Genomic DNA, 18,817 nt, shown 5'->3' with positions numbered 1-18,817 from the left:
TTTCCGCCATTTTGTTTTTTTTTCACCGGCGATAGGATTTGACCAAGAAATAAATAGGTTTCGTGAAAAAATAATCGTTCCAGGTGCGATAGTCGCGCCAGACTGTAGGGCGTCTCCCTGATGCGGAGCAGTTTTCCAAGATTTGGGATTTTTCCCATACTCACCGGGAGGTCCCGATCACACCCCCCATACATCATTTTGACCCCCCGACGCTCCTTCTGGGAGAACAATTATGTCAGTGAGTGAGTCAGTCAGTGGGTTTGTAGCTATATATAATATAATAACTAGATGGTGCTAAGTGCGCTCGCTGCTAAAGCAGCTTCGCGGGCGTTGTATGTGAATTGACGTTTTCGTATAGTTTGTTTCGCATCACAGATTTGTAATAACTATTAAGACAGACACAAAAAGAAATAAAAAAAATGTGTAGGATATTGTTGGTTTATTTTATGTTATCAAAAAATAAAAATATAACATTATATTCTCTCTCTCTCCCTTGCATTGTTCCCATATGGTGGTGGGGTCTTTATTCCGAGTCTTTTCTTTCCACTTCGCTCTGTTGGATGTATCGTCTGCGGAAACATTGCAGGAACAAAGATCTTCTTTGATGATATCTGCTTCTTTGCCTTCTGTATTTCCTGTTAAAAATAAAATAATATTAATTTATTTATAATAACGTATAGATATAATATCCTTTTCTTAGTCGATAGCGATACGTTTTTGCCAAAGTGGTCGTGGGCGTCATGTAACGTACCTAAATTCTTGTCACTATTGATTGCTGGCTGTCACACTGCTGCATTCATTGAAGAAGCTACCGACATCAGGCTTGGTTGATATAATACTATTGTATTAATAATCTCCTACGCAGTTCTTTGCCTTCTGCATTTCCTATAAATAAAATATATATTAAATATTATTATATAATAATTTCTTTTCCTTGGTCGATAGCGATACGTCTTTGCCAAAATAGTCGAGGTCGTCATGTAACGTACCTCGATATCTTGTAACTTTTGATTGCTGGCTGTCACACTGCTGCGTGCATTGAAAAACTTCAGGCTTGGTCGATTTTATTCTATTGCAATCATAATCTCCTACACAGTTTATTACACTCTGCATTTCCTGTGAATAAAATATATATTACATTTTTTTTCCTTAGTCTATAGCGATACGTTTATGCCAAAGTGGTCGTGATCGTCATGTAACGTACCTCGACATCTTGTTACTTTTGATTGCTGGCTGTCACACTGCTGCATTCTTTGAATGAGCGGCCAACATCAGACTTGGTTTATATAATACTATTGTATTAATGATCTCCTATGCAGTTTTTTGCCTTCTGCATTTCCTGTAAATAAAATATAAAATTTATTTTCCTTAGTCGATAGCGATACGTTTTTGCTAAAATAGTCGTGGTCGTCATGAAACGTACCTCGATATCTTGTTACTTTTGATTGCTGGCTGTCACACTGCTGCATTCATTGAAGGAGCTGGCAACATCAGGTTTGGTTTATATAATACTTTTGTATTAATGATCTCCTACGCAGTTTTTTGCCTTCTGCATTTCCTGTAAATAAAATATATAATTTATTTTCCTTAGTCGATAGCGATACGTTTTTGCTAAAATAGTCGTGGTCGTCATGAAACGTACCTCGATATCTTCTTGTAACTTTTGATTGTTGGCTGTCACACTGCTGCATTCATTGAAGGGGCTGCTGACTTCAGGCTTGGTCGATTTTATTATATTGCAATCATGAACTCCCACACAGTTTATTGCCATCTGCATTTCCTGTAAATAAAATATATATATATATATATATATTTTTCCTTAGTCTATAGCGATACGTTTTTGCCAAAATAGTCGTGGTCGTTCTGAAATGTACCTCGATATGTTGTAACTTTTGATTGCTGGCTGTCACACTGCTGCATTCATTGAAGGGGCTGCTGACTTCAGGCTTGGTCGATTTTATTCTATTGCCATCATGAACTCCTACACAGTTTATTGCCATCTGCATTTCCTGTAAATAAAATATATATTATTTTTTTTTCCTTAGTCTATAGCGATACGTTTTTGCCAAAGTGGTCGTGATCGTCATTTAACGTACCTCGATATCTTGTTACTTTTGATTGCTAGCTGTCACACTGCTGCATTCATTGAAATAGCGGCCAACATCAGGCTTGGTAGTACTATTGTATTAAAATCTCCTACGCAGTTTTTAGCATTGTGCATTTCCTGTTAAAAAAAATAATAATGTTAATTTATATAATTATATTAACTTTTATTTATAAATATATACATATATATATATTAAGTGATTTCCAAACTACCCAGGAGGTACACCCAGTAGCTCGCTTTTTTTCATGTGGTTCCCCCGCTAATCGAGGCCGCATCCACCTACTTATATGAGAAGTAGGTTCTATCTAATGAGTTAGCAATAGTCATTCAATAAGCAGAGAAATGTGAAAGAAAAAGCAATTTTTAGCTAAGGAATTTAAAATAAAAAGCAATTTTCAGCAATTAGCATGCAATAAGCAAAGCAATTACTCAGTAATTGTCAAACATAAGCGAGTTGTATAATTTAAAGATATTATTGACAATAACAAACACGTACCGAGTTTGTTAATACTTACATTGAGTTATCATCGCTAAGTTGACCAAATTATTAGTACAGGTTATCACATTCACTAAATGAAAATATGTGTTTTTATCAATTGTAACAATGCTTGCATGACCTAACCAACCGTTGGTGTTGTGGACGCCAATCTTCAAGAGACAAGTGGACGGGTGTGAGGAAAACTGGCAAGATGAACACGTCGGTGTGGGTGCGACTGGTGCACGGGAGAGAAGTGGAGCTAGTTGGCAGATGGAATTAGGCATCACTCTCTTGCTTCAGTTAAGTTCCACTCAGATCAGGTGGGTTGTCGCATGGATGAACATCGCATGGGTTGGAGTAATTCGGAGTAGAACTGTCCATGTTGTTCCCTTCATCGTAGGCACTTCAGTGGACTGTGGATCGATCAACAATAGTTACGTGAGTTGGCTGTCAAACCGATATGACGTGCCAGCCGAATCTAGCGACCAGGTATGCAGGGGATGGAGGTATCCTGTGGAGTAATCATATCAGCAAAGGTGAAAATGTCGATTGGGAGTGAAATGGAGGGAGAAGGAGAGCTGCAGTCAGCGGTCACGATCTTGCTGTAGATAGACTACATGCTCAGTTTACGTGTAGTTGTAACTGTTCGAAGTTAATTGAAAACGATCGATATGCAAATTCCTGTTTAATGAAACAAGTAATAAATGAACAGGCAGGTGTTTTTTCGGTATTTAAACGCTAAGACCGTTGTTTGTTTATTGATTAGCAGTGGTATGATGAATTCTTGGATACTGATGAATGCTAATAAGTTAAGTATTTAAAACAAAATCACATTCAGAAGCATTAAAAACACATTAAATTAAAGAACGAAATAATACCATATGAAATATTATTTAATATAATATAAAGGATGGAAAGAAGAAATGACAAGAATGCTATTTAGCGTGACATGGCTCTAACCAGATCCACTGGAAAACATAATAAAACAATATAAAACCTAAGTTTTAGTTTAGCTCATACACGATATTATGTTTTTTGAGGAACCGTCTCATGCGAAACAGTGTTCTATTGAAAAGTATTGTAAGAAGAAATGCAAAGAACACCATTTAGCGTGACATAGCTCTAACCAGATCCACTGGAAAACATAAAACCATGTAAAACCCTATGTTTTAGTTTAGCTCATACACGATATTATGTTTTTTGAGGAACCGTCTCATGCGAAACAGTGTTCTATTGAAAAGTATTGTAAGAAGAAATGCAAAGAACACCATTTAGCGTGACATAGCTCTAACCAGATCCACTGGAAAACATAAAACCATGTAAAACCCTAAGTTTTAGTTTAGCTCATACACGATATTATGTTTTTTGAGGAACCGTTTCATGCGAAACAGTGTTCTATTGAAAAGTATTGTAAGAAGAAATGCAAAGAACACCATTTAGCGTGACATAGCTCTAACCAGATCCACTGGAAAACATAAAACCATATAAAACCTAAGTTTTAGTTTAGCTCATACACGATATTATGTTTTTTGAGGAACCGTCTCATGCGAAACAGTGTTCTATTGAAAAGTATTGTAAGAAGAAATGCAAAGAACACCATTTAGCGTGACATAGCTCTAACCAGATCCACTGGAAAACATAAAACCATATAAAACCTAAGTTTTTGTTTAGCTCATACACGATATTATGTTTTTTGAGGAACCGTCTCATGCGAAACAATGTTCTATTGAAAAGTATTGTAAGAAGAAATGCAAAGAACACCATTTAGCGTGACATAGCTCTAACCAGATCCACTGGAAAACATAAAACCATATAAAACCTAAGTTTTTGTTTAGCTCATACACGATATTATGATTTTTGAGGAACCGTCTCATGCGAAACAATGTTCTATTGAAAAGTATTGTAAGAAGAAATGCAAAGAACACCATTTAGCGTGACATAGCTCTAACCAGATCCACTGGAAAACATAAAACCATGTAAAACCCTATGTTTTAGTTTAGCTCATACACGATATTATGTTTTTTGAGGAACCGTCTCATGCGAAACAGTGTTCTATTGAAAAGTATTGTAAGAAGAAATGCAAAGAACACCATTTAGCGTGACATAGCTCTAACCAGATCCACTGGAAAACATAAAACCATATAAAACCTAAGTTTTAGTTTAGCTCATACACGATATTATGTTTTTTGAGGAACCGTCTCATGCGAAACAGTGTTCTATTGAAAAGTATTGTAAGAAGAAATGCAAAAAACACCATTTAGCGTGACATAGTTCTAACCAGATCCACTGGAAAACATAAAACCTTATAAAACCTAAGTTTTTGTTTAGATCATACACGATATTATGTTTTTTGAGGAACCGTCTCATGCGAAACAGTGTTCTATTGAAAAGTATTGTAAGACGAAATGCAAAGAACACAATTTAGCGTGACATAGCTCTAACCAGATCCACTGGAAAACATAAAACCATATAAAACCTAAGTTTTAGTTTAGCTCATACACGATATTATGTTTTTTGAGGAACCGTCTCATGCGAAACAGTGTTCTATTGAAAAGTATTGTAAGAAGAAATGCAAAGAATACTATTTAGCGTGACATAGCTCTAACCAGATCCACTGGAAAACATAAAACCATGTAATCCCTAAGTTTTTATTCTGCACTTACTATGTATATTATATTATCATTGTATATTCATGGTAAGTTGGATTTACTGTAGGTGTATGCAAATTCATAACAAGCATAGTTGTTTGTTATTTGCGTCATTATAAGTAAATAAATAACGAATGTAGACTTAAAAAATAAAACGTAGGTAGTATGTTGGTTATGACTGTACACATATAAATTAAACTTAATGCGTAATAATATAGAAAATATGACTTGTTACTTTCATTTCTAATAACATTTGGTGTATTTGGTAACATTTAAAACTAAACAATTTTACCAGAATATATAAAATATGATTCGCTTTCTATTTTTTTTTAACTAAAGGTGTTTTCTTTTACCTTTCAATTTTTAAGTATTTTTTTTTGTTTTAGCCATATTTGATTTGAAAATTTGAATATCAAAGTTTCACGTTGTTAGGTAGTGCTTTCTTCTCCAATTATTGTTTTTCCAAGTAGTAGGTATTTTCTAGCAATTTCACTTTATTTAGCCTGTATACATGTATTAATTACTTTATGTATGTTTTTGTATCGATGAGTGATCATTCTTCTGTCAATACTGGTGAGACCCGCTTGTGGGAGGCCAGAAATTAACATGATCAAATTTGTTTTTGAATTTGCTTAGAATGGTATAGAACATTCATTGTTGATTATAGGCTTAATTATTTTCAAATACACCATTAAAGGTAAAGCATGGTCGTAAATAATATCCTCCTGCGGCTTAGATTTTCAAACACAACAGCGAAACAATGGGATTTGGTTTAAGGACTTTTTTCATGTTTAGCCCATCTGACAGTCGTCATATTTACCCATGTTTATGAATGAAATTGTTCGTCACTGCCGGATATAGGTAATTATTGACCTATTTTATTCCACAACACAATAAATAATGTTCTAAATAACACTTTTCATTTATATATTTGTAGCCACAAATCTGTGCAATTGATGATGCGTCTTTGCTGACACAATGACGATGACGATTCTTACACCATTGAATGCTAATGTATAATATTATACTGTACTGATTCGACGTACCATAACACATAATCTTTATTCTGTCCGTTCCATTACAGGACACGCGAGGTGTAGCGTTTATGTGTACTTATTAATCGATTTCCAGCTGGGCATTTGTTTAAATTTCTGAATCTTTCTTCGAGCAGACATTTGTAGTAATGTTATTTCTTAAAGTTTTCTTGATGATGAGTAAACAGGCACCCGGATAGTTTCCTTTCTTCCTTATATTTATTAATTAAGGCGTATATTTTTTTGTTAGTTTACTTAATTCTAACTTAAGTTCCTAATATACGCTAATTTGCAAATGGTAAATGCATTAAAATGTATACACTACACATTACACAAATTTAATCGGTTATATAAACTTATTTTTCATTATACATTTATTTTCCTGAATTAATGTATGAAAATATCAAGTCGTTTGTGTTATAAAATAGCTAATCCAACTTACCATGAACATCGTATTTTTTTATTATTTTAGTAAATATATTTTGATTACTGCTTAGTGAATGATAAAAATATAAGTGACTAAAATGACAAAGATAAATTTTACTTAATGTAAGTTAGGTATTGGGTAAAATGCTTTTGAATGATGATTTGTTTAAATATACTCGTAGAAGTATAATTACTGCATAACTTATTGCTTTAAGTTGAGAAAGTAGCACTTAGGAGAAAAATGTATCAATAAACATCATTGGTGTCTTCATCGAAATATTTTAGTATTAATTTATTATTGTTTATATACGCACTTAAATTTGGTAACAATATTATTTGTAAAGCGTTAGCGTTATAAAGTAAAAAAAAATGAACATCAATAAATCATACGTTTGCTTACACAAAAAACAGTTTTAGCGCTTAAACACTGAAACAGAATTCTTTTCAAATAACTTCGAACAATTACCACTTTAATACACCTAAACTAAACATTGTCCATGTACAGCGAGATCCTGAATACTGATTACAGTTTCCGTACTCCCTCCTTTCCAGTCCTAAGCGACATTCAAACCTTCACTGACACGATCATTCCACAGGATACGTCCATCCCTTGTATCCCAGATCGCAAGAATCGGCTAGCACGGCATAGCAGCTTGACAGCTAAAACTCACGCAACCATTGTCGATCGACCTACAAAATCCACCGAAAATGCCTACGACGATGGGAACGACACCGACAGTTCTACTCCGGATCATTCCAACCTGCGACATTCATCCATATGACAGCTTACTTGATCTGAGTGGAACTCAGCTAAAGCAATCGAGTGATACCTGCCTCCATCTTCCAGCCAGCTCCACTTCACTCCCATGCACCGGTCGCACCCGCAGCCAAGTGTTCATCCTGCCAGTTCCCTTCACGCCCGTTCTCTCGTCCCCTAAAGATGAGCCTCCACAGCGTTAACGGCTGGGAAGGGCATGCACACATTGCCAATTGATTAACACACATTTTAATTCAGTGATAGTGACTAATAAAATGGTAAACCTAGCTTTGAAATTCAATGTAACCATCATCAAATCGAGTGCAAGCTTGTTAAAGTCAGTTCTATCGTTAAATTATACTAAAAGAAGAAAAAACAAGATAGAATGAATATAAATAATAAATAAAAATTCGCAATATACGATAATTTCAGCACATGATTTAACCGATCTAAAAAAAACCCAATAAGCTTAATAACAGAGATGAACTGTTCAGTCTTTTCAAGAAGTGCCACCCTAAATAAAGTTACGTTAAACTTAAAAGTTCTGATATGATAACGTTATTCGAGAAAGGTTGGTCATTTTCGATTCGGTGCCTGGGTAGTAGTACTTTTATGTCACGTCTTTCGCGAACGCGACCTAAAGCTACATACAGTTGACCGTGACTAAACATATCAGATCTAAGATCGACCCCAACGCGACTAATCGTTTGACCCTGGCTCTTGTGAATAGTCATTGCATAACACACCTGCAATGGAAATTGACGGCGACACATCTCGTAAGGGCTGTTATGTTCTATAGGCGCTTTAAAAAGAATTCGAGGGATCAAATAATCTCCTAGTTCACCTTGTTTCCGAACTTTAATAATATATGGAGATGTTTCAACGACTATTACTTTGGTGCCATTTACTAAGCCGTCCGCGAAACTAAGATTACGCGTGATTACACAAACACATTCTAATTTTAATTGTAAGTCGAAATCTGGAACACCTTGTGGTCGAAGTGTATGTAAGAATTCAGGACTAAAATATACTTGATCAGCGTTGTCGCTTAAAACTTTGTCTATGGCATAAAAATGTAATACTTCTCCTGGTAGTTTGTCTAAAATAACGGCATTAATTTCTCTAACTGCATCGTTACGGGTGCATAGAATCGCTCTGAAGGAGCATACGCCTGGCTCAGTAAGGGTAACTTCTGGGAATACAAAATCAATTAAATCTTCTAATTCAGTAACATAATCAATGGATTCAAGTTGGACTAATTGCAAATCATTATTATTTGTTTCTAACCTATGAGTAGGTAATGAATTTGAACCCAGTTTTAAAAGAAATTCTGCGTACTGTGCGTCATCCTTACATCTCTGTGAAGTTACCAAACTAAATTTTTTCAACTGTTTCCAAATAGGAGAAGTTTTTAGTGACGCGTTTAATATATCAAAATTCGTTCGTGCTTCTGGGACTACAGGAGGAATTTGACGAAAATCTCCTGCAAAAATAATTATTTTAGAACCAAAAATTTTGTCTGACCTCATCAAATCCTGCAATGATCTATTTAATAAATTTATAAGGTATTTATGAGCCATCGGCGCTTCATCATACACAATGAGATTAGAATTGTAAATCAATTCAGCTCTTTGAGTACCATTTGAGATGTTCCAGTATCCGCTATCATCTAATAGATGTAAAGGAAATCTAAACAAGGAATGAGCCGTCATTCCGTTTGTGTAATTTTGAGCAGCAATTGCAGACGATGCACAGGTTAAAACTATACCTTTAAGGTTACCGCGGATATATGCAGTTATGACCTTCAATAAAAGCGTTTTTCCGGTTCCGGCGGGACCATCGATAAAAATCGCACAGTTGTTGGATTCTCGGTAAACACTATCAACGCAAAGCTTTTCTACGTAATCGAATACGGCACGTTGATCGGGAGATAACTGTGGCAACCACTCTTCTACGTATGATTTCAAACTATCTAAATCATATTCAGTGCGTTCCCTATCCAACTCCGTTGACCTGTAAACTACTTCCGGCAAACCTTGTTCTATTAACGAAGTTCCGTGTCTGCGTAGCATTCTATCTATTTGAATGAGGCACATGTTAAACGCGTTTTCTTCGTCATCTGGCACCCTGTAAAGGAAATCTTCGGCCAATTGACGTTTATACGTGTTCCACAGTGACGCCACTGAGGCACCATTAACAGCCAGCGTTACAAAAAAGCTACGAAGTCGTGGTCCGGTTAAAAAAGTGGAAGCTTCTTCCATAGCCCGTTCATATTCGACTGCGTCGTCCGCAAGTCCTACGAATTTGGCAGCTTCTTGAAAAGTTGTGCAATTTGGACCTCCAATTTGTAGTAAATCCGCGAAACTACGACAAGGGTAAACACTTAAAAGAAGTCTTAAAAAGAACTGTTCACCTCTGTTCGGCGCGACCCAAAATAGACGCGCGACGAGCTCACCCCGCATCCTCCGCGTAAGAAATTTGCCGTTTTGCATTTGCACCGCCTGAACTGTCTTTAAACATGGATCTTTCGCATGAATGTTATAATTTTCAAAAAAATCTAAGTAGGATACCCGATCAAACTCCTCAGTTAAAGGCCTACTGAAATAGTCTAAAAGATCTGAACCTGCATTTTTAACTGCCTCGTTCGCGTGGCCAGGCTTAAAAAAAACTGAATTTTGATCGGGCAAATGCACTGTTAACATTTTTACCGTAGGGTTCCTAGCTACAATATCAAATTCGAGAACACGCCACGCTGCTTCGCTAGAACTAATATATCGCTTAGTGACATATTGTTCGATTTCATCCTCACGATGTTCTTCATCAACAACGGCAATACGGGCTTCATCAGGTCCTTTTGTCATATATTTAAATAAATACTTAATTATAGCACGCTGTGTGGACACTTCTAAATTTATGTGAGCATCATATTTTAGGAGAAGAGCAGGATTATAAGGAACGACCCATAAATCATTAACTATTACGTCTCTGCCGCGATATTTAATAATCGCCTGATTTTTACTATTGCGACGTAAATGTATAAAACCTCTATCGTCACTGAAGGTGACTGGTGTTTCTTTTTTTGGAAAATATTTTAAACAGTTTTTTTTTTCACTATTCCAACACGGCAAATTAGTTCGGTAAGGAGGGCCGCATGGACCATGTATCATATGATCCATGACAACTTTGTATAATAAAGTTTGTGCCGGATCGGGTATGGTAGCACGAACAAACTTATCAATATCCGGACTTTCCACAGGTCCACCACCTTCCACTCTAAAAGCAATATGCGCGTGTGGTAGTCCTCTTTTTTGGAACTCAATAACATGCATTATATAAACAATTTTTCCGAACCATTTACCCGATTTTAAATCTTTTAATAACTCTCCGAGTTTTAAGTTGAAAACTCGAGCACAAGTAAGGGGGTCTTTTGATCGACCTGATAATGTTGAATTTTTTATTTCAGGCCAGTTGGGATTACAAGTTAAAGTTAAAAAATATGATGGTGGACCTAACCTGTTTACCATTGCTATAGCATCCAGGTATTTCTTTTTCATGTACCGCGGACCCCCTGTGAATGAGCTAGGTAAATAAATTTTACCAGGTTCTACTCCACCTTCTCCTAAAATAAACTCGTCATTAATTAACTCTTGGAGTGGAGCTACTCTTAGCCTGTTTTGTTGTTTTGATTGGCTATTTTTCAAAAACCGTAGGCGTTCTTCTAAAACTCTACAAAACATATCGACTAACCACTCTTCAGATAAACGACCAAATATGCTAAATCGCGACTCTGATAAAAGTAAACAACGGACATATTTAACCTGATTAAGCTTATTGCCCTTATTATCTCTCATATCTGGATGCCAACCAGTATTTCCGTGAGGATATAAGAGAGGATACTGGAAAGTCTCGTATAAGGAATCCATTATATCTATTGTTCGAGGCCTACCGTCTGCTATCTTTTTGACTACAATACAGCGTGGAGAAAATTCTTCGCGGTCTGTACTAATAATTGCGGCAATTTCTTGACCAATAGGTTGATCTCCGAGGATGTTACCGTGAGTCGCACGAGTAGTTCTTTCGAACTTCAAGAAAGCTTCTGATGATACCTCTGAACTTAACCTTCTAAAACATTTTATGTATGGATTAACTGTGTGCATGAACCCTGTAATCATTCGAACTACCGTTTTATCTAAACTTAATTCGCCAGCTAAACTCTCTCTTTCGCTACTGTCATTTATGTAAAAATTAATATTATTAGGACTTTCATTGTAAGACAAATCAAAGATACGGTGGTAAATACGTCCTTGAATTTTTAGAAAAGATATACCTTCTGGATGATGGTAACCATGGGAAACACCTAATGCCGAAAATGCAAAAATATTATTGTAAGCGCGTGGTCTATTTAAAAAAGCTGAATTTGTATAAAATTCTTCGTTTAAGGGGAGAAAATTCTGAACGTTATAGTCACCTGAATGACAACACCATTGCCGACGAGATTTCTCTTCTTCGAACAATGGAGCATTGCATCTTGGACATCTATATGTTTGCTCAGACAGAAGCGACATATTTTTTAAATTATATAAGCGAATAGTGCTGAGTTCATGTCCCTGTTTTTCACCTATTAAATTTTTTGAATATCTCAGCGGTGTTTCTATGTTACGACAATTTTCTGTATATCTTTGTGCTGCTTTTTTGTTAATTTCGGGGTGGAGCTCGTAATAACGTTGAACGGCCGCGCGATGAACGTCTGGGTTGTTCTCGTTATAACGTTGAACGGCAGCGCGATGAACGTCTGGGTTGTTCTCGTTATAACGTTGAACGGCCGCGCGGTTTATGTCTGGATTGCGTTCGTTATACCGTTGAACGGCCTCGCGGTTAATGTCTGGATTGCGTTCGTTATACCGTTGAACTGCCTTGCGATTAACAGCGGGGTTTTTCGTTGTATATTTCCTTACAGCTTCGCGATGCGCATTTTCTTTATTCGGTTTTCGTCCGCGTTTCTGTTTTTTGGGTCGGCCGCCTTTATTTTTAACGCATTGGTTTTCGGCTTGATTACCAATTCTTTCTAATAGGACAACTGGTTTTAAAATTGACAATTTCAAATCATTTGTAGTGTCATAAACATCTACAGGATTTGTATCAACTTTCAATTTACTATCTAAATTTTGCACAGAGGTTTTAATCGGGGTCAGTGTTGACTGATAGTTTATCAAAATAGAATCTAAAGTTTGATTCACATGTAATGGTGATGATATTAAATCTATTAAAATGGACTGTGAAGTTTCGGAACTAACCTGGGTTTCATTTTGCCACATAAGGTCGTCATTTAATACTCTTAATCGAGTTAATGAGTATTCGGATCCGTCGTAAATTTCATTCGCGAGTAAAAGTTTTGCTAGCGCTTCGGTTGAATTACATTTAAATAAACGTGCTACGTAAGGACCGTCCTCTGGTTTGCCCCTTCCTATGTTAATGTTTTTGCTGTTAACCGCATGGCTGTTAAAGAAATAATATTCACCATTAAAGCGCCAAAAACTAAAAGTATAACCCTGACCCGTAAACAATATGCTATCCGTACTGTCGTTGTGATTTGAATTGTTTACATTATAAGCAAATTCTGAATCAACAGTATAGTCATTAGTATTAAAAAATACTCTGTTGTCCAAAATATTCTTTAACGTTAATAAACCTACGTCTTTATTCGCGGGAGTTGTAGGATACGTATTAGAAATGATCCAGTTGTCCTCCATGCTAACTATATTTACGACGTTACTCCCGACGCGAAGCTCATTGGGTAATTCATCTGGCATAAAATAACTGACACCCCTCTGAAGTAAATATTTTAACTGCATGTAAAGTGTATCCCCCATTTTTAAAATTTCATCAACTTCGGCAGTAGTGAAACATGCGCGATTATGGAATACAGAATAAATTGAAGCGCATGCTGAGATAACCGTACATTGCGAATTATTACCTTCATACACATCGGAGCCTTGGTGTGTTAGACCTAAGGAATTAGTAAACGTTAGATATTAATTTATTTAATAGATAAGGCAATACACACTATTTTTGACATCAAAAATAAGATAATTTTGATATATTCCATGCTATCTAAACAAAAATATGGTCCAATCTGGTTCTAGGTAATGGACATTTTTTTTAAAAACCATTTTAAACGCCTTAACCTCAGTGCGAACGTTAAAATTTGAGAAATGATTAGACTGTACCACTAATTTAAGGTGCTAATAATTAGGCAGTTTACCCTATATACTTAAATTAAAATATTATTTATCAATATTATCATTCTCCAATAATGTAATTTTTTAATAAAAAAATAATTCACAGATATAATTACAGGCAATGCAATAACTATTATATGACCATTAAATTACCTATTATTAAAAAAAGAAATAATAACCTACGCATATACAATTTCAGTCGGATCAATAAACCTAGGTAGTAATTTGTTTAAGCCTTACGTATAAAAATACACAATGCCGCCTTTACATTGTAAACGCAGGCTAAATAAGCTGTTGGTTATCTAAATAAAATAAATAAATAAATAAATAAACCCTACAAGATTTATCAAAATAATGTACTATGTATTGTACACATTAAAAAGGTCCACAGAAAACTCCGCGATGGTATATGTGTATCTCTTATGGATATCTTTAGTATTCATCTACGGATGAATACGAGCTTATACTTGGAAGAGTTACAATCAAAAATTCAACAACTGGAACAAAAACTGGAAATAACAGAGAATGAAATTGAGAATTTGGTATCTGAAAACTATGCACTTATAAAGAAAAATTCTGACTATGAACTAAAAATTAAACAGCTAACGCAAATATGTAAAACTACACCAAGCCAAAGTGCGTCTAAGAAAAAACTTCAGACCCTTAGTCTAAATTGAATTTCTCGAGTTTAGCTAACAACCAACCAATTGTTCCACCTATGATATGGAGTTTATTTCTTTAAATATCCTGGAATTAATCGAGGTATGTCTCTGCTTACCCCGGTGGGAAATAGGCGTGAGTTTATGTATGTATGTATGTATGTACTACCTAGGCCTTCCTCTTCCGATTCTACTAATTATACTACTAAATAAATCTTGTCCATGTCCAAAATATCTAAGCATTCTTTTATCAATTCTCTTCACTATACATTTTCTTTCACAACAGTCCCTTATCACGCTATTTTATCATTCAAAGTCATTTCACTCATACTTCTCAATGTTGTCATTAGTAACCTTTTGACAGTTTTAATAAAAGATTAAGCAAATAATTAATTAACGGTAAGGTAAGGTAATAAACTAACTTTAAGTCCAATTTCTCTCTCGTAATCTGTTTTCTGCCTACCCCAATGGGAAATAGGCGAGATATTATGTAGGTATGCAATGCAGCACTCTATTTAGGAATATTTCGAAAATTTAATATAAAATAACAGTAAAACGTAATACCACAGTTTTTGTTCTTATTTTAATCTTGTTGCATCATAGTGTGAGATTATTTCAGACTAATAAGTGAAGTATGTATATTTTACAAAATATAAAAAAAAAAACCAGGCAAGTGCGATTTGGAATCGCGCACCTAAGGTTCCGTCCACAGATGTGATCAGTAAAAGAAAATTCTGATGGCGAAATCTAAGATATAATACGATTGAGTTGAACATCTCTCATCATCATCATCACACATCAAAAATAAAGAATAATATAATACCTTAGAATGGTCTGTCTCGTACTTATGCATTAGACGTGTAGGTATCTATACTACATACTTACATACACAGAATTTTCCTTTATTAACCTTTACTGTGGACGGAACCTTAGGTACATATACACATTAAATATAGTATAACATAGTATATATACCTACATTATTTTTTACTATATCAGGGCTGTGGAGACATGGTATTTTTATGCACTCATTGCATTCGGCGTTTTCCATATCTTTAGACAGCTGTAAAGTTGTTACTTTATTTTGCTTATTACTTTATAGCTCATCATCATCATCAGCCCATTAACGTCCCCACTGCTGGGGTACGGGCCTTCCCTATGGATGGGTAGGGAGATCGGGCCTTAAACCATCACGCGGGCCCAGTGCGGATTGATGGTTATTAACGACTGCTAATGCAGCCGAGACCAACGGCTTAATGTGCCTTCCGAAGCACGGAGGAGCTCAAGATGAAATTTTTTTTTTGTGGTCACCCATCCTGTGACCGGACTTTGCGAAAATTGCTTTACTTCAACAATCGCAGACCGAGCGCATTAACCGCTGCGCCACCGAGCTCCTCAAATAACTCTTATAGCTATAACTTTATAGCTATCACAAAAAATAATTAAAAAAAACTCAAACCAACTTCAAAATCTGTCAAATAAAAAGTAATAAATAATATTAAGTTAAATACCTACATTAAAATCAAAATTTTGAAAATACTTTTTATTTATTTATACTCGAGAGTGTGACTAATAATATAATTTAATTAATACGCCCGTAACCAGGTACCTTCCTTAACAAAACACTGGAATATAACATACATACACATAAACAGCCTATATACGTCCCACTATTGAGCACAGGCCTCCCCTCAATCAACCGGAGGGGGTATGGAGCATACTCCACCACGCTGCTCCACTGCGGGTTGGTGGAGGTGTTTTTACGGCTAATAGCCGGGAGCAACAGCTTAACGTGCCCTCCGAAGCACGGAATCATCTTACTTTTTCGGACAATCAAGAATATAACATGTCTTATAATTTGTTTAATGTGTGTAGTGCCCGACACACCCTTGACCGTTTTCCAATTTTCTTTAAACCATTAGTAATCATACTCACTTAAGCTGTAAGCCTCTATTAGTCGTCGAAACACAAGGTTCCTAATTTTTAACTGTTTTTCAACCATAAGTTGGAAATTTCTAAACCAATTTTGATGAAACTTGCATTCTTTCCTATGTTGGACGATACTTAATCCCATAAACAAGCATTATTGCAATACGATTTGTAGTTACTAAGAAATGCATGGACAAACATACATCCATATATTTTGAATACATATGGGTCCAATTGATAACCTATTTTTTGAAGTCGATTAAAAAAAAGGTTTGTTTGTGGTCTACCTAGGTGAACTGACAAGGTGTACCAAAACCAACACAGGGTTTCCTTCAGTCCCTACCACATGGTCATCAAGATATATAACCATATTCAAAATATAGACAAACCTACATTCACTCTTTGACAGTAATTTAAGTTTCTTGTAAGTAGACAAATGTTATTATACCTAGCATTCAATATTTTTTTTTTCAGATAAACTAAATATTTCAAAGCTTCAATATCTCTATATTAGGTACTTACTTAATAACTTGTTTGATATAATTTTGTTATTATAAATAGCTGTTAAATAATTAAGTAGGTAACTTTGTAATAATTTTGTTACCTAATTACTTATTTCTATAATTCTTAGTTAGATAGTTAATATTTAACCATCATTATCACATATTTAGTTGACTTTTTCACGATTTTAGAGAAAGGTTTAACTTTTCACTCAGAATATTAAGAGAGTGACTGCTATAGCATAGAATAAGTAATAATACTATGGTCATAGGTTAACTTATGTGTGTATTATAATTTGTTACAGACCTACTTATTACTTACAGGTCATCTAATGAGTAATGTTACTGTTGTGCTACAACATGGGTTGCTGTCAAACCTGAATCACTCCGATTGTTATAATTCAAAAAGGATTGACTCTTATTATTATTATATTTATTTTCTACAGTCTTATGACTTCTCTGACCATCTAAATTTATCATAGGTTAACTAACTTACTTCATATAGGTACCTACCTACTTAAATATTCTAAAATATGAATAGTAATTACCTATCGCCTATTCTAGTCACACAGCATAAGTAGGGGCAATGCAATTGATTTAAGTAGATACCTAGGTACCTAATACCTGTTATTAAGTAAAGTTTTTTCCACGGCTGATGTCAAGCGGCTGGCTACTTTAGACATAATGATCAATCGATCGTTTCGTAAAATGGATTTAACATAAAAAATGTGCATTAGATATTAAGCTCGTTAAAACCTAAATACTTACCGGCACCGACGCAGGTCGCAGCAGTCTCGTCATAGAGGCCCTGCTGCTCGTCGTCGACGCGACGGCGAAGCATTGTAGAGCACGATGGAATCTCAACGCTTGAACGCTTCATCTGTAAACAAACCACTTCTATACTATTTGTGTTTATCTAATAGACAATAAAATAAGAATTATAGCTTTTAAGTAGATAGGTACTTACCTTTTAACGTTCTCACTTTCATTATGTGAAAAAGAGAAAATCAGTACCTACAGAAAGTTAAAAATCTTACAATTATAATACCTAATTATGTTTATATGGCTAACTTTTTTACGATTTCAAAGATTAGTACCTTATTATATACCTAAATATTTATAAATAATTGTTAAATTATTAATAACAAAATCGACTTACCTTTGGAAATCTTGAAATACAAGTGAAAAGACGCTTGTCACTTTTTCGCGCCAACGGTTTGGGTACGAATTAACTTTTTTTTTCCATGAGACTAACAAAGAAATTCTGCCAAAACAGATTCAAACAGCCAATATCGAAAAATATTGAGATACTTTTTAACGTCAGTTGGACGCATAGATATCGATGGAATTAATAAATAAGCAATATAAAATCTAATTGTTTTTTTGTCACATCAGTACCATTTAACTTTATAAATAAGCAACAATGATTGAGTATTTTCATTCATTTTTCCGTGGGTTTTTGGCGGGAAAGTTGCTTTTTTCATTGAATAATCTTTTTTTTTTCTTATTTTATCACCACTTGCATAAGCAGGTCTGGGGGGCTGCCGTTCCTTCATTTCATCAGTCGGGTGTTTTGAATAATCTAAATATTTAATACGAAGTGAACATTGAACATTCTTATCACAATGAGGGACATTCTTGGCTACGTTCGCGAAAAAAATGTGTGTATCCATGGATGATGGCGCAAAGCAACCTTGTTAGTAATTTGAGTTTAAGGCCCCAGGAAATTAGATTCACCCCGGGTGAGACCGCGCTATTATAATAGAAGATGAAGCTGTAGGTATGGCATAAATAATACCTTTGCGTAACCTGTGGATAAGACATAACAACAGTAGAAACTGTATGCCTGTGTACCATTGCCTTCCGATTTAAGAAAATTAAAATACGTTTACCTATTTTTAACGAATTTAACGTAGGCTTTTTGGCGGGAAACGGGAACGGGACAGTTGCTTTCTTCATCGAATAATCTAAATAATTACGAAGTGGTGTTTTGTAGTTAATGATCGCATTAAGTTAGTCGGAAGACATTCGCGAGTGTTA

The 18,817-nt window shown here is 35.2% G+C and overlaps 2 long non-coding RNA genes across 4 annotated transcripts; both read right to left on the bottom strand.

The window, feature by feature from the left end:
* Positions 1-551: 551 nt before the first annotated feature.
* LOC126381407 (uncharacterized) lies at positions 552-1,751 on the bottom strand. Its single transcript, XR_007568802.1, has 6 exons — positions 1,643-1,751; positions 1,424-1,558; positions 1,205-1,339; positions 990-1,116; positions 752-885; positions 552-635 (listed from the first exon to the last, which is right to left on the bottom strand). It is a non-coding gene; the product is annotated as an uncharacterized LOC126381407 (long non-coding RNA).
* Positions 1,752-1,754: 3 nt separating this feature from the next.
* On the bottom strand, positions 1,755-17,648 carry LOC126381408 (uncharacterized). 3 transcript variants are annotated; one of them, XR_007568804.1, is made up of 5 exons: positions 17,546-17,648; positions 13,425-13,457; positions 2,097-2,224; positions 1,875-2,009; positions 1,755-1,780 (listed from the first exon to the last, which is right to left on the bottom strand). It is a non-coding gene; the product is annotated as an uncharacterized LOC126381408 (long non-coding RNA). The 3 variants fall into 3 exon arrangements; XR_007568805.1 differs by lacking the exon at positions 13,425-13,457 and having other exon boundaries at positions 17,546-17,647; XR_007568803.1 differs by lacking the exons at positions 13,425-13,457; positions 17,546-17,648 and having other exon boundaries at positions 2,097-2,288.
* Positions 17,649-18,817: the final 1,169 nt, after the last annotated feature.

This window comes from Pectinophora gossypiella, unplaced genomic scaffold (assembly GCF_024362695.1).
Source record: "Pectinophora gossypiella unplaced genomic scaffold, ilPecGoss1.1 Pgos_50, whole genome shotgun sequence".
Taxonomy (NCBI): Eukaryota; Metazoa; Arthropoda; class Insecta; order Lepidoptera; family Gelechiidae; genus Pectinophora; species Pectinophora gossypiella.
The sequence above is the reverse complement of the archived record's forward strand: the minus strand, read 5'-3'. Positions and strand labels throughout refer to the sequence as shown.